Genomic DNA, 15,952 nt, shown 5'->3' on the forward strand with positions numbered 1-15,952 from the left:
AACACCCCACTCATCCTTTGAAAAACCTCCCAGTTCCCTCACCATCTGAACTTGGGTGGGTGGTGACTGGGGAGAGGGCCTTTACAGCTGTGTCACCCCAACTGTCATGGGAGTCTTCAGGGACATCAGTCAGGAATCCAGGCAAGAACTTTGGCTCTCTTAAATGAGAAGAGAATAGACATAGAAATCTCCTGACTCCACCCAGACACAACAGAGTGTCACTTAGGGCACAATCCTATGCTTGTTTAGACAGAAGAAAGTCCTACAAGTCCCAGCATTCCTCCACTCAGCCATGCTGGCGGGGGCATGCTGGGAACTGTAGGACTTTCTTCTGTCTAAACATACATAGGAGTGCACCCTTAGTGACTAAAATATATCCACATACCAGCTCAACTGGCACCAAAACCAGGCTCTTTCCAGCACTGTCTGAGCCCTGGGAGAGGAGACAGAAGCACCTCCTGCGGTCTTCTGCCATTCGGTAGGATCACTGGCTTTGCAGCTCCCGGGATGGGGGTCAGTTAGAGCCTCCCCCTTGCCCCAGCCACCTGCAGCAGCATCAGTGAAGGGGAGGGGGGTTCTAATCTTGCCCCCATCCCAGCGATGCTCCCCAAGATCCTTGGGACGGGGTTGAGATTGAAGCCTCCCCTGTAACCCTGCCAAAGGGAGGGGGATTCAGTGAGGCCCCTGGCTGCCAGCCCAACACTCATAGAGGGCCACGGGCAGCAGAGGCAGGGATGCAGCCCTGGCACTTTTTCCTTAGCAGGGACTCCCCCACGATTGAGTGCCTCGTGTGGCGCAGAGTGGTAGGTGGCAGTATTGCAACCGAAACTCTCCCCACGACCTGAGTTGATCCCAGCGGAAGCTGGGTCTCGGGTAGCCGGCTCAGGTTGATTCAGCCCTCCATCCTTCCGAGGTCGGTAAAATGAGGACCCAGCTTGCTGGGGGAAAGATAGTCACGACTGGGGAAGAAAATGGCAAACCACCCCGCTACAGTCTGCCATGAAAACACCAGCGCAAGCAGCGTCCCTCTAGGGGTCAGTAATGACCTGGTGCTTGCACAGGAGGAACCTTCCCCCCCGCCCCGATTACCTGCTCCCTCTGAGCTTAGCTGCGATCCACGCTGTAGCTGCAGGGGGAATGAATTTCCAAGCAACAATATATTGTCCCACATTGGAATGCAAAGCATTTGGGACGCCCTGGTCTGCAGCGGGCAATTAAGACCCATTCACTTTGTCAAAGATGCGCTCCTGGTGGAGATGAAAACTCCTAGAGCTGGTTTGTTGACGCGGATCGACACAGCGGCCTGAAGGTTTTGGGCGGCCCTTGGAGGCCGTCACGACGAGCGGCATTTCCAAATTTGCCACGGGCCCCGCAAAAGCGCCCCTTCATGGATCACTGCCTTATTGTGGCGAAGGGGCTTGCGTAACTCAGTGAAGCCATAAGCTATGCTGTACAGGGCCACCCAAGACGGACAGGTCATGGCGGAGAGTTCTGACAAAATGTGGTCCACTGGAGAAGGAAATGGCAACCCACTCCAGTATTCTTGCCAAGAAAACCCCATGGAATGTATCACAAGGCTAAAAGGGATGACGCTGGAAGATGAGCCCCTCAGGTCGGAAGGTGTCCAATATACTACTGGGGGAATTTCCAAGTAGCGCCAGAAAGAGTGAAGCGGCTGGGCCAAAGCCGAAAGGACGCTCAGCTGTGGATGTGTCTGGTGGTGAAAAGAAAGCCCGATGCTGTAAAGAACAATATTGTTTAGGAACCTGGAATGTAAGATCAATGAATCAAGGTAAGCTGGAGATGGTCAAACATGAGATGGCAAGATTGAACATCGACATCTTGGGAATCAGTGAACAAGCATGGGCGAATTTCATTCAGGTGACCATTATATCTACTACTGTGGGCACGAATCCCTTAGAAGAAATGGAGTAGCACTCATAGTCAACAAAAGGGTGGGAAAAGCAGTACTGGGGTACAATCTCAAAAACGATAGAATGATCTCAGTACGAATCCAAGGCAAACCATTCAACATCACAGTAATTCGAGTTAATGCCCCAACCACTGAGGCCGAAGAAGCTGAGGTTGATCGGTTCTATGAAGACCTACAACACCTTCTAGAACTAACACCAAAAAAAGATGTCCTCTTCATCATAGGGGATTGGAATGCTAAAGTAGGAAGTCAAGAAATCACCGGGATAACAGGCAAGCATGGCCTTGGTGTACAAAATGAAGCAGGACAAAGGCTAATAGAGTTTTGCCAAGAGAACACGCTGATCAGAGCAAACACTCTTTTCCAACTGCACAAGAGGCGACTCTACACATGGACATCACCAGATGGTCAGTATCAAAATCAAATTGATTATGTCCTTTGCAGCCAAAGATGAAGAAGCTCTATACAGTCAGTCAAAACAAGACCTGGAGCTGACTGTGGCTCAGATCATGAGCTTCTTGTTGCAAAATTTCGGCTTAAATTGAAGAACGTAGGGAAAACCACTAAACCATTCAGGTATGACCTCAATCGTATCCCTTATGAATATACAGTGGAGGTGAGGAATAGATTTCAGGGATTAGACCTGATAGACAGAGTGCCTGAGGAACTATGGTCAGAGGTCCGTAACATTGTTCAGGAGGCAGCAACTCAATCCATCCCCAAGAAAAAGAAATGCAAGAAAGCCAAGTGGCTGTCTGATGAGGCTTTACAAGTAGCTGAGGAAAGAAGGGAAGCGAAAAGCAAGGGAGAAAGGGGAAGATATATCCAACTGAATGCAGAGTTCCAGAGAATAGCAAGGAGAGACAAGAAGGCCTTCTTAAATGAACAATGCAAAGAAATCGAGGAAAACAACAGAATGGGAAAGACTAGAGATCTTTTCAAGAAAATCGGAGATCTCAAGGGAACGTTTTGTGCAAAGACGGGCATGGTAAAGGACAAAGAAGGCAGGGACCTAACAGAAGCAGATAAGATTAAGAAGAGGTGGCAAGAATACACAGAAGAACTATACAGGAAAGATCTGAATGTCCCTGATAGCCATGATAGTGCGGTCACTGAACTTGAGCCGGACATCCTAGAGAGTGAAGTCAAGTGGGCCTTAGGAAGCATTAGTAACAACAAAGCTAGCGAAGATGACAGTCTTCCAGCTGAGCTATTTAAAATCCTAAAAGATGATGCTGTTAAAGTGCTGCACTCAGTTTCCAACAAATTTGGAACACTCAACAGTGGCCGCAAGACTGGAAAAGGTCAGTTTACATTCCAATTCCAAAGAAGGGCAATGCCAAAGGGTGTTCAAACTACCGTACAATTGCGCTCATTTCACATGCCAGCAAGGTGACGCTCAAAATCCTACAAGCTAGGCTTCAGCAGTATGTGAACCGAGAACTACCGGAAGTACAAGCGGGGTTTCGAAGAGGCAGAGGAACTAGAGATCAAATGCCAACATTCGCTGCATCATGGAGAAAGCAAGAGAATTCCAGAAAACCGTCTATTTCTGCTTCATTGACTACGCTAAAGCCTTTGATTGTGTGGATCACAACAAACTGGGGCAAATTCTGAAAGAGATGGGAGTACCAGACCACCTTACCTGTCTCCTGAGAAACCTGTACGAGGGTCAAGAAGCAACAGTCAGAACCAGACATGGAACAACCAAGTGGTTCAAAATTGGGAAAGGAGTATAACAAGGCTGCATATTGTCACCCTGCTTATTTAACTTATATGCAGAGTACATCATGAGAAATGCCAGGTTGGATGAATCAGAGGTTGGAATTAAGATTGCTGGGAGAATTATCAACAACCTCCGATATGCAGATGATACCACCCTAATGGCAGAAAGCGAAGAGGATCTCAAGAGCCTCTTGTTGAGGGTGAAAGAGGAGAGTGCAAAAGCTGGTTTGAAACTCAACATTAAAAAAATGAAGATCATGGCATCTGGCCCCATCACTTCCTGGCATATAGAAGGGGAAGCAGTGACAGATTTTACTTTCTTGGGCTCCAAGATCACCGCAGACGGTGACTGTAGCCATGAAATTAAAAGACGCTTGTTCCTTGGGAGGAAAGCTATGGCCAACCTAGACAGCATAGTCAGAAGCAGAGACATCACCTTGCCGACAAAGGTCCGTCTAATCAAAGCTATGGTTTTCCCAGTAGTAATGTATGGCTGTGAGAGCTGGACTATAAGGAAGGCTGAGCGCCGAAGAGTTGATGCTTTCGAACTGTGGTGCTGGAGAAGACTCTTACGAGTCCCCTGGACTGCAAGGAGGTCAAATCAGTCCATCCTAAAGGAAATCAACCCTGAGTGCTCATTGGAAGGACAGATACTGAAGCTGAGGCTCCAATATTTTGGCCACCTAATGCGAAGGGAAAACTCCCTGGAAAAGACCCTGATGCTGGGAAAGACTGAAGGCAAAAGGAGAAGGGGGCGGCAGAGGATGAGATGGCTGGGTAGCATCACCGATGCAATGAATCTGGACTTGAGCACCCTCCGGGAGAGAGCGCAGGACAGGAGGGCCTGACGGGCTGCGGTCCGTGGGGTCGCGAAGAGTCGGGCACGACTGAACGACTGAACAACAACAAGAACCGCAAAAGCGCGCCGCCCCTGCAGCCTGGCAGTCAGCCCCCTTGCGCCTCCAGGCCTGCGGCGGCGATGCGTGGACTGCGACGCCCATCCGCCCCGGCCGGCAAAGCCGGGGGCGGGCACGCGCTCAGCGCCCGTTGAGCCGGCGCATCCAGCGCGGAAGCGCCGTCTGGAGCGGAGCCCCCGCCAGCCGCTCGGCCCTGGAAGGGTTAAGGGGGCGGAGCGGGACTCCTAGAGAGGAGGCGGATTGGGGAGGGGGCCCGGTCTCCACGGCGAAGGCGCCCCCCCCCCGCGCCCAGCGCCCGTCCAGGGCCAGAGCGCGTCGCCTCCCGCCCGGGGTCAGGCGAGCGCCGGGGGTCACGGCGGGCAGGCCCGGCGGAGGGGCGGGGGCGCCGTGCGCGGCGGAGGAGGTCGCGGGGAGAGAAGCCGGCTGAGGGGGGCTGGGGCGCGCCCGCGCCGCACCGCCGGGCAGGGCAGGGCCTGTGCAGCGGGTCCCTCCGGGGCTCCCCGAAGCCAGGGGAGCCTTTGCCGGGGGCGCGGAGGACGGCGGCCTGCCGAGGAGCGGGCGGGTCCGCGGGCCGGGCGCCCGAGAGCGGCAGGGCGGGGGCCCAGCAGGCCGCCCGCCAGCCCCGCCGCGCCCCGCGGAGGCGGGCCCGCGTCTGGCCCGGCGCGCCCCGGCTCTCTCCTGAGCTGGGCGGGCTGCCGGGAGCAGGCGACACTGGCTGAGGCGCCCCTCCGGCCGCTGCCCTGCGGGCGGGGCCCTCGCGCGCGCGCTGCCTCGCCGCTTGACGCGGGGCGCGCTGGAGGGGCCGAACGACGAGGCCGGGGCTGGGGGGCGGCGGGCAGGTGGCGGGGAGCCCATTGCGGTGGGGCACTTCTTCGTTGCCCGAAACTGCTTCATATTTTGGCGCGCGAATGGGATTTACATTTCATCGCTGCATTGTGTTTTTAGGGTTTTCATCTTCGTAGACGGCCTAGAGAGCTGCGGGTACGTGGCAGCAACGCACGAAATGAAGTGAAACTATTATTAATGTTAGTCCTGCAGGAATTAACCGGGAACGAGGTGTTCGGTAAGTCCTGGGTTCAGAAAAACCACCTCAGCAGAGTACAACCAGTGGCTCCCATTTTCCGCGGGGCGTAATGACGGCGGTCTCCTCGGAAGCAGGATGCTGTCCTGCGGGAACCTTTCCTCTCTTCCAGGAGGGCAGGCCCTAGCTGTGAGAGTTAGGAATGGAGCCCCCGTCTGCTGAGGCGCTGTGCCTCAGGGCACCCAGGAAAAACGTTAACCGGTTGTTAAAATTATTTAATGTGAACCAAAGGAGGTCTGAAATAAAGAAAAAGTGATGTTTCCCCCCCAGAATTTCTAGGTTTTATGCACATGTGAATCCAGTTGATTAATACATTGAATTTTCATTCAAGTTTTTGTATTGTTAAAATATTATTGCTGTGTATTTTTGAAAATGTTATAATTCCCTTTTTAAAAGTCAGACTATTGATCAACGGAAAGTTCCTAAATTGAGGGACAGCCTTAACTTAAAAAAAAAATCCACATAGTTTTGTGTAAGAGAGGTTGAAGCAGGATACAAAGCAGCAGAATGCATCATGGGGAAGAGTGTGGTGGGAGCTTTAGATGAAGAATGGACAGGGACCTTACCAGAAGGCCCAGCATGGGAGTGTGCCTGAGGGTGAGGAACATTGGGGAGAGGGGAGGATGCTGCATCTTCTGACTTTTAAGCCAATGAGAGGTGTTTTGGTTCATTGCTCTCAGGTAAAGGATCCTCCTCAGGTCTCTAGTTTCTCTTTGAGACTTGGCATTTGATTCGCTTTCCTTCTGCGACATTACTAGTTGCTCCCTGGAGTCCGCCATGTTAACAGATTACTGTCTTGGCTTTGCAGAGCTTCTGTAGCACCTTCTGGTAAGGCCATCTTTGCTTTGAGGCAGAGACTGGCAAAAGCGGGAGCCCCATAGAGCAGGGATCAAAGATGGACGTGCGAGACTCAACTACCCTGGAAGCAAGAAGAGGCCCCGATGCCATCAAGACTGGGAGTGGCAGGGAAATCTGGGAAAGAACAGGGCAGACGATGCTCGGCGAGGACATGGTCAGCTCAGATGTACAACGCCAGCATTTCAGGCAGCTCCGCTATCAGGCAGCTCATGGCCCCCGAGAGGTTTGCAGCCAACTCCACCATCTCTCCCTTCAGTGGCTGAAGCCAGAGCGACACACGAAAAATCAGATCGTGGACCTGGTAATCCTGGAACAGCTCCTGGCCATTCTTCCCCAGGAGATGTCAAGCTGGGTGAGAGAATGTGGAGCGCAGACCAGTTCCCAGGCGGTGGCCCTGGCAGAAGGCTTCCTCTTGAGCCTGGAGGAGGACAAGAAGCAGGAAGAGCAACAGGTGAGAGCATTGCGTCGTGGGAGCTCCAAGGGGTCAAGCATCGCCAAGCTCTCTCTACAAATTACCCGACCGTTTCTGGAAAACATCTGAGGAGGGATGTCCCATACCCTTCAAGCCCCCCCGCCCCCACAAACGTTTTGCCCTCTAACATTCTTTTTCTAACTCTGCTTCTCATTGCATGCCTTGGATCCTCATTGCTGTTTCAGGTACAGAATCTGTTTGCAGAAATGGGGCCTGATTTACCTATGGCAGAGAAGGTGCCATCAGACACCAGACAGCATCCTATGCAAAGGGCAATCAAGCAGGATAGAGGTGCCACCTTGCAGGGTAAGGGTTAATTATGGGGCGGAGATGCATGCAGGAAATACTAGGGCTGCTTTTATTCCCCCCCCCCCCCCCAGTCTTTTGTGGGAGTAGGGAGACTATTGTCTCCAGGCTTTTTCACAGTTAAAAAATCTGTTTTAATATTCAGTACTTGAAGACTATATGTGGAAATCAGCACTTTGGATTGTGGCCAGGAGCCCAACTGGGGAGAGATGCATTTTCACCCAGCTGAACAATAACATCTGTTATGCAAATAAAAGATGAAGTATCCCGTAACACGCATCTGTTCTTACACTTGCATTACTTAAAGTGCAGTCCTTTGCAGTTTACTGGGAACTGTTAGCTTAACCTGGCTGGGTGACCAGCCAGTTGAGCGATTAATAAATTTAATAAAATAAATACATAAATAAATAATCTCTGAGACAAGCCTATGCTCCTAATTCCCCACTACCTTTCTCTCTCACAGGGGATGGAATGACTCTAGCAATACGTACTCAGCCACCTCTTCTTCTTTGTGATGGAGTGGAAGTGGATCAGGTAGGGGGAAGGATCACTTGGGTGCCTCTGTCCCCTGCTTACCTCCCTGGTCCTGAACCAAACTCTCCCCCTCTGTATGCTTCTGGCAAAGCTAAGAACATAAGAAGCGTCCTTCTGGATCAGAGCAAAGGCCCATCAAATCCAGCATCCTTTTTCCCAGAGTCACCAACCAGATGAACCTCGTGGAGCCCACAAGCGGGGCATGAGCACAAGATGCCTCTGCCGCTGACTTCCCCAGCCTTGAGAGACATGCTTCCCCAGATCCTGGAGGTAGCCAGCATGACAAGTAGCCATTTGATAGCCTTGTCCACTAGTAGGAAGGCTGTGAATGCCACAAATGAACATTTAAATTCTGCAGTTTAATGCCCAGGCACCTCAGCTTAAAGAGCCTTTTGGATTTAGTTAGTAGATAGTCTTTACATTTCCTGTGAGGAGGAAACATTGTTATTTTTTCTATCCAGGATCCAGTGCTGTTTGAGGAGATTGCTGTGTATTTCAGCGAGGAGGAGTGGGGACTGCTGGATCCTGACCAGAAAGCCCTGCATAGGCAAATCACGGAGGAGAATTGTGGGATCGTAGCCTTTCTTGGTAAGGCTCCCTCTTTCCTTGCTTGACAATATCTGTTTACAAAACATCATGATGATGATGATAACGTTCACAAGGTTTTAGCCCATCTCGTATATTTATTGATTTGAAGTATTTTTAGGCTCAGCTGGATGGTACTGTATATAATGGTAGGGAGAAATCCTTGCTGCCATCACCACCATAGCTCAGGCATTAAAGAGGGCTTTATCCTGTGTTGAATCTCTATTGTGATGTGCTTTTTAAAAATATTTTTATTTGCAACACAACAATAACAACAACGAAAGGGAAAAAAACTTATAAAATATATCAATATACAGCAATGGTTAACATTACTCTTAATATAGGAAAGAAAATAAAGGAGGGAAAAAAACTCAAGAGGGGAAAAATTGATTCAACACTTCCATCTGAAATTTATACGTTAATATAAGTAGTCCATCTATCTAAATAGGCATCCATACATCTTTGACGGTTGTAGGAGATATGCTCAACCGTACCAAGAACAGTGAGATCTTCAGTCCATTGAGTGACAGGTAGATATTTTCCCTCCAAGCTTGGAGTTGGAAGTCTCTTTGCAACTGTGAATCGCCCAGAGAGCTTTGGCTATTGGGCGGGATAGACATGAAATTAATAAATAATAAAACTGTAAGGGCTCTCACTATCCACTTTTGCTGTCCATCTGTTAATCCCCACATCACAGGGATATAATTTAAAAGAGCATGGACATCTGCTATTATCACTGACTTTTCCAGAACAACCTTTATATGGGCAATGACTTCCAACCAAAAGGAAGCCATTACAGGACATGCCCACATCGTATGCCTCAATGAGGCTCTGTCCTCATTACATCACTAGCATCTAGCAGAGCTAGCCAGCTTCTTCTTAAGAACTTTCTGTGGCATCCAATATAAATGAAATATTTGTTGAATCAATCTCAGTCTTAAGACTACAGAAATAGTCCGGGGGTGGGGCTGGGGGGCGAGGTTGCCAGCAGGCAAGATGAAGGCATAACTCACTAATTCAACACACAAGTTCCTTTCATCTGCTTACAATGGTAACTTTGAATTCCTCACCTTCTAAATATTGCATCCACAAAGGGGATGCAGCAGAGAACGAATTGGCAGCATAGAAAAATACCAAACCTCACTGCTTCCATAGCTAATACCAATGACAGCTCAGAGTTCTTGAGTGAAGAGGATGGAGCTGTCATGGCAAAAGGCAGCACAAAGACAACGAAAGGCAGGAAACTGTCGGGCACTCTGTCAAAGGACATGGACACCTTATCGCTCAGCCAGCAACTCAGAGCAGATTTGGGAGAGGAAAGAGCTTTTCCCATTAGAAGCAAAACTAAATCCAGTTCCTATGCAAATCGAGAGATTTACAAAATTATTTACATTATTTATAGGCTGCCCTATAACAAAAGGTTCTCTGGGCAGCTCTGCCACTGAATGATGGGTCCTCTCCTTCCTCTTTTTATTTGTATCTGCATCCTACTGTCACTCCAAACAAGTCCTAATACCATGAGTCAGATTGTCACTTACCTACACAACACCCTTGTGGGGTAGGCTAGGGTGAGATTGACAAACTGGCCCCACACCACTCAGTGAAGTTAAAATACCTTTGGCTATTGGGCGGTATAGAAATAAAATGAATGAATGAAAAAGTGGCCGAGGGCTTCTTCTTGCTTTTTTAAAACTGAAACATATTGCAAAGTCCTGCACCTGCTGACAGAGCCAGGAGGCACCCTGCGTGCAGCCTCCCCAGCACTTCCTGGAACATGATGTCCTAAACCTCCTTTTGGCATAATCTGCTGCCTGCAGCTATGTGGGAGAAGTTAAAGGTAGAGAGGGGGAAAGAAGTTTGTGGAGGCTAATTAAATCCTTGTCTGTGCTGAAGCTGTTTCTTCACCTTCTCCAGAAGCCAAAAGTTCCATTTTGGGGCAGTAAAATCAGATGCTGTGCGAAATACCATCATTTCACAGGGAGTACCTCCAGCCCTTCCTCTTCAAACTTTCATTGCAAGCAAGCACCCAGCAGTGCGCATGTAAGAGAAGAAAGGTAGTGAGAGAGAGAGAAGCAGGGAGCACGCTCTGGAAGGAAAGGTGGCGGTGTAGTTTCCTAGAGCTTCCTAGAGTTTCAAAGGCTGCTGCCTTCATGCTACACCCCCTGTTGGTCGTCTAAAGGAGTGAGTCTTAAGATCTCGTAGTCTCCACAAGGCTACTGAGCTCAGAGGGAAGACAGGCTTCTTATAAGGCAGATGACATCATTGGGGTAGTTCATTGGTGCATGCACATTTGAAACTGCCATTTGTCCACCTAGTCTGCCATCATCTGCTCTGACTGGCAGCATCTCTGCAGGTCTCATCCAAGGGCTCCTTACAAGAGCCTTTCACTGAAGATGGTGCGGGCTGAGCTTGGGACCTTCTCCACGCAAACTTTAATTACAGGATTAATAGCACTCTGTATAACAAAAGCAGTTCTGCCCTTAGAATCATAGAATCATAGAATAGCAGGGTTGGAAGGGGCCTACAAGACCATCGAGTCCAACCCCCTGCTCAATGCAGGAATCCTAGTCAGAGAATCCCTGACAGATGGCTGTCCAGCCTCATCTTGAATGCGTCCAGTGTGGGCGAGCCCACCACCTCCCTAGGGAATTGGTTCCATTGTCGTATTGCTCTAACAGTCAGGAAGTCTTTCCTGATGTTCAGCTGGAATCTGTCTTCCTGTAACTTGAGCCCATTCTTCCATGTCCTGCATTCTGGGATGATCAAGAAGGGATCCTGGCCTTCCTCTTCCGACAACCTTTCAAGTACTTGAAGAGCGCTATCCTATCTCCCCTCAGTCTTCTCTTCTCAAGGCTAAACATGCGCAGTTCTTTCAGTCTCTCTTCATAGGGCTTTGTTTCCAGTCCCCTTATCATCCTTGTTGCCCTCCTCTGAACCCTCTCCAGTTTGTGTGCAACCTTCTTAAAGTGTGGTGCCCAGAACTGGACACAATACTCCAGATGAGGCCTAACCAGTGCTGAGTAGAGGGGAACTAGTACTTTCCAGGATTTGGAAGCTGTGCTTCTATTAATGCAGCCCAAAAGAGCATTTGCCTTTTTTGCAGCTGCATCCCATTGTTGGCTCATGTTCAGCTTGTGAGCTACAACAATTCCAAGATCCTTCTTACTTGTAGTGTGGTTGAGCCGCGTATCCCCCATCTTGTAACTGTGCATTTGGTTTCTTTTTCCTAGGTGCAGAACTTGGCATTTATCCCTATTAAATGTCATTCTGTTGTTTTTTGCCCAGCGCTCCAGCCTGTCAAGATCACTTTGAACTTTGTTTCTGTCTTCCAGGGTATTAGCTATCCTGCCCAATTTTGTGTCATCTGCAAATGTGATCAGCATTCCCTGCACCCCCTCCTCCAAGTCATTGATAAAAATGTTGAAGAGCACTGGGCCCAGGACTGAGCCCTGCGGTACCCCACTCGTTACCTCTCCCCAGCTTGAGAAGGTCCCATTGATAAGCTCTCTTGGAGTCCGATTCTGTAGCCAACTGTGGATCCACCGGATCATTGTTTCATCTAGCCCACTTTGAGGTAGTCTGCTCATCAGGATATCATGGGGCACTTTGTCAAAAGCTTTGCTGAAGTCGAGGTATATGATGTCCACAGCCTTCGCACAGTCCACAAGGGAAGTTACTTGATCAAAAAATGAGATCAGATTCATCTGGCAGGAGTTGTTCTTGACAAATCCATGTTGGCTTCGAGTAATCACTGCATTGTTTTCAAGGTGCTTACAGACGGATTGCTTTGTAATTTGCTCCAGGATTTTCCCAGGGATTGATGTCAGACTGACTGGTCTGTAGTTCCCAGGTTCTTCCTTTTTACCCTTTTGAAGATAGGGACCACATTAGCCCTCCTCCAGTCATCTGGCACTTCCCCCATCCTCCATGATTTCTCAAAGAGAATAGACAGTGGTTCTGAGAGTTCTTCTGCCAGTTCCCTTATTACTTTAGGGTGGGCCCTTGAATGGTGGGCCCTCTCCTTTCTCTTTTTATCCACATTGGCTTCCAACAGTCACTCCAAACAGCTGAGCATACCATGTGTCAGATTGTTCACTTACCTGCACAGCAATCCTGTGGGTAGGCTAGGGTGAGGGAGAGTAACTGGCCCCACACCAACTAGTAAGGTTTATGTCTAAGCTGGGAGCTGAACCCAGGACTCTGTAGTCCTAATTCATTGATTTTTACCAGACCAGCTGTCAGTTATTTCCAGTCAAAAGAGCCTGTTAAATGTATGGTAAGAGCTGCCTCCCATCAACGTCTTTAAACTCCTTCCTTTTATTTATTTTTATTTATTTATTGCATTTATACCCCGCCTTTCTCCCTCTCGCAAGGAACTCAAGGCGGCTTACATTATCCTCCTCCTCACCGTTGTATCCTCACAACAACAACCCTGTGAGGTAGGTTGGGCTGAGAGTCTGTGACTGGCCCAAAGTCACCCAATGAGCTTCCATGGCCAAGTGGGGACTAGAACCCGGATCTCCCGGCTCCCAGTCCGTCACTCTCACCACTACACTACACTGGCTCTCCAATAATTTTATTGGAGATAATAATTTTATCATAATTATTAAAGTTGTTCAGTGATTTGAGGCTCTGTTTCTAACTTAGGTTTTTGCCAATATCATGTCTTGATTCCAGAAGGTGACCAGTGGGACATGGAGAATAAGAGAGAACCATGTAGGATGTCACTGAAAAGAAACAGACCTAAATACAGGGAACAGCAGAGAAGGAAAACTGACATAAATCAGAAGAGGAGGAAGAAATCCTTTGCTTCTCAGGGCAGTGATGACGACAATACCACACTTCAAGAACAAATAGTTAAAACACAGGAATATATGTGTTGGAAAACTTTTGATTCTAAATCAAATCTTAATGCCCATTGCAAAAACCACACAGGGGAGAAACCATATCTAAGTTTGGGATGTGGGAAGAGCTTCAGTCAGAAGACTCATCTCACTTCTCATCAAATAGTTCACACAGGGGAGAAACCGTATCAGTGCTTGGAGTGTGGAAAGAGCTTCAAACAGAAAAGAAATCTCACTTCTCATGAAAGAACTCACACAGGGGAAAGCCCATATCAGTGCTTAGTGTGTGGCAAAAGCTTCAATCAGAAAAGAAGTCTTACTACCCATCAAAGAACTCACACGGGAGAGAAACCATACCAATGCTTGGAGTGTGGAAAGAGTTTTCATTGGAGGGAAAGCTTCATCTACCATCAAAAAATTCACACAGGGGAAAAGCCATATCAGTGTTTTGACTGTGGAAAGAGCTTTATTTTGAGTACACACCTCACTACACATCAAAGATCTCACACAGGTGAGAAACCGTATCAATGCACGGACTGCGGAAAGAATTTCAGTCAGAAGATACATCTCACTTCTCATCAAATAACTCACACAGGGGAGAAACCGTATCAGTGCTTGGAGTGTGGAAAGAGCTTCATTCAGAAAGGAAATCTCACTTCTCATGAAAGAACTCACACAGGGGAAAGCCCATATCAGTGCTTAGTGTGTGGCAAAATCTACAATCAGAAAAGAAGTCTTACTACTCATCAAAGAACTCACACAGGGGAGAAACCATATCAATGCTTGCAGTGTGGAAAGAGCTTTCATTGGAGGGAAAGCTTCATGTACCATCAAAAAACGCACACAACAGAAAAACCATATCAGTGCTTTGAGTGTGGAAAGAGCTTTAGTTTGAGTACACACCTCATTAAACATCAAAGATCCCACACAGGTGAGAAAACATATCAAAGCATGGACTGTGGAAAGAGCTGCAGTCCAAAGATACATCTCACTTCTCATGAAAGACCTCACACAGGGGAAAACCCATATCAGTGCTTAGTGTGCGGCAAAATCTACAATCAGAAAAGAAGTCTTACTACTCATCAAAGAACCCACACAGGAGAGAAACCATATCAATGCTTGCAGTGTGGAAAGAGCTTTCATTGGAGGGAAAGCTTCATTTACCATCAAAGAACTCACACAGGGGAAAAACCATATCAGTGCTTGGAGTGTGGAAAGACTTTCTATCAGAAGACATGTCTCAGTAGACATCAAATAATTCATACAGGGGAAAAACCATATCAGTGCTTGGAGTGTGGAAAGTGCTTCACTCTGAAAACATATCTCACTTCTCATCAAAGAATTCACACAGGGGAGAAACCATATCAGTGCTTGGAGTGTGGAAAGAGTTTCCTCAAGGGAAAAGACCTTAATAAACATCAAAAAATTCACATGGGAGAAACCATATCAGTGCCTGGACTGTGGAAAGAGGTTCTGTCAGAAGATAAATCTCACTGCTCATCAAAAGATTCACACTCGGAAGAATACATATAAATGCTTGGAGTGTGACAAAAGCTTCAATCAGAAGACAAATCTCACTTCTCATCAAAGAATTCACACGGGAGAAACCATATAAATGCTTGGATCATGAAAAGAACTTTGATTTGAGGAAAAGCTTCACCTAACATCAAAGAACTCATACAGGGAGAAACTAGATCAATGCTTGGATAGATTAGTTAGACCTATCTTCTGTTAGACCTATCTCACTAAATATCAAAGAATTCACACAAGGGAGAAATCATATCAGTGCTTGGGCTGTGGAGAGAGCTTCAGTGAAAAGATAAATTGTACTTCTTATCAAAATATTCACATAAAGGAGAAAACATATCAATACTTAGTGTGTGAAAAGAGCTTCCATCAGAGTATAGGCCTGACTAAACATCAAAACATGCACATTGGGGAGAAACTGTATAAATGCTCGGAGTGAGGAAAGAGCTTCAATAGAAATGCAAACCTTGCTTCTCATCAAAGAACTAACAGAGGGGAGAATCCACATAAATGCTTGGAGTATGAAAAAACTTACCATCAGAAGACATTACTAAAGGAGGATAAGGAGATCGCTGAGAAGCTGAATGAATACTTTTCATCTGTCTTCACTGCAGGACAGATACCTGTGCCTGAACAGATGTTTTCAGAAAGGGTCTGAGAAACTGAGGCCAAATAATAGTGACAAAAGATGACATTCCCAAAGCTATTGACAATTTGAAAGTTAATAAATCGCTGGGCCCAGCTGGTATCCATCCTAGAGTTCTTACAGAACTCAGATATTATCTTCTAACAAAAATATGTAACGTGTCCCTAAGATCAGCCACTGTACCAGAGGACTGGAGAATGGCCAATATAACACTAGTTTTTAAAAAGGGATCCAGGGGGGATCTGGGAAATTACAGGCCAGTTAGCTTAATGTGTGTTCTGGGTAAATTGGTTGAAAGCATTATTAAAGATAAAATTAGTAAACATTTAGAAGGACAAACCTTGCTGAAAAAGAATCAACATGGCTTCTGCAAAGTTAAGTTCTGTCTCGCTATCCTTTTAGGGTGCAATCCTCTCAGGATAGTCGGCCACCTCTGAACTCAGAGGCAGCTAACTATCCACTGCAGGGTGGGCGGAGCACGGAGGGGATCCTCTCCTCTGTGCTCTGGCTGCCCTGCATTTGTG

At 47.7% G+C, this 15,952-nt stretch overlaps 1 pseudogene across 1 annotated transcript; it reads left to right on the forward strand.

The window, feature by feature from the left end:
- The first annotated feature begins 4,806 nt into the window (after window positions 1-4,806).
- LOC146360354 (uncharacterized) lies at window positions 4,807-15,534 on the forward strand (annotated as a pseudogene). Its single transcript, XR_014787013.1, has 7 exons — window positions 4,807-4,906; window positions 5,521-5,638; window positions 6,465-6,965; window positions 7,172-7,292; window positions 7,756-7,826; window positions 8,288-8,414; window positions 13,089-15,534. The product of XR_014787013.1 is annotated as an uncharacterized LOC146360354 (transcript).
- The last annotated feature ends 418 nt before the right edge of the window (window positions 15,535-15,952 follow it).

The sequence above is a fragment of the Heloderma suspectum genome, chromosome 1 (genome assembly GCF_057233095.1).
Source record: "Heloderma suspectum isolate Gila_16-S chromosome 1, 16-S_ref, whole genome shotgun sequence".
Taxonomy (NCBI): Eukaryota; Metazoa; Chordata; class Lepidosauria; order Squamata; family Helodermatidae; genus Heloderma; species Heloderma suspectum.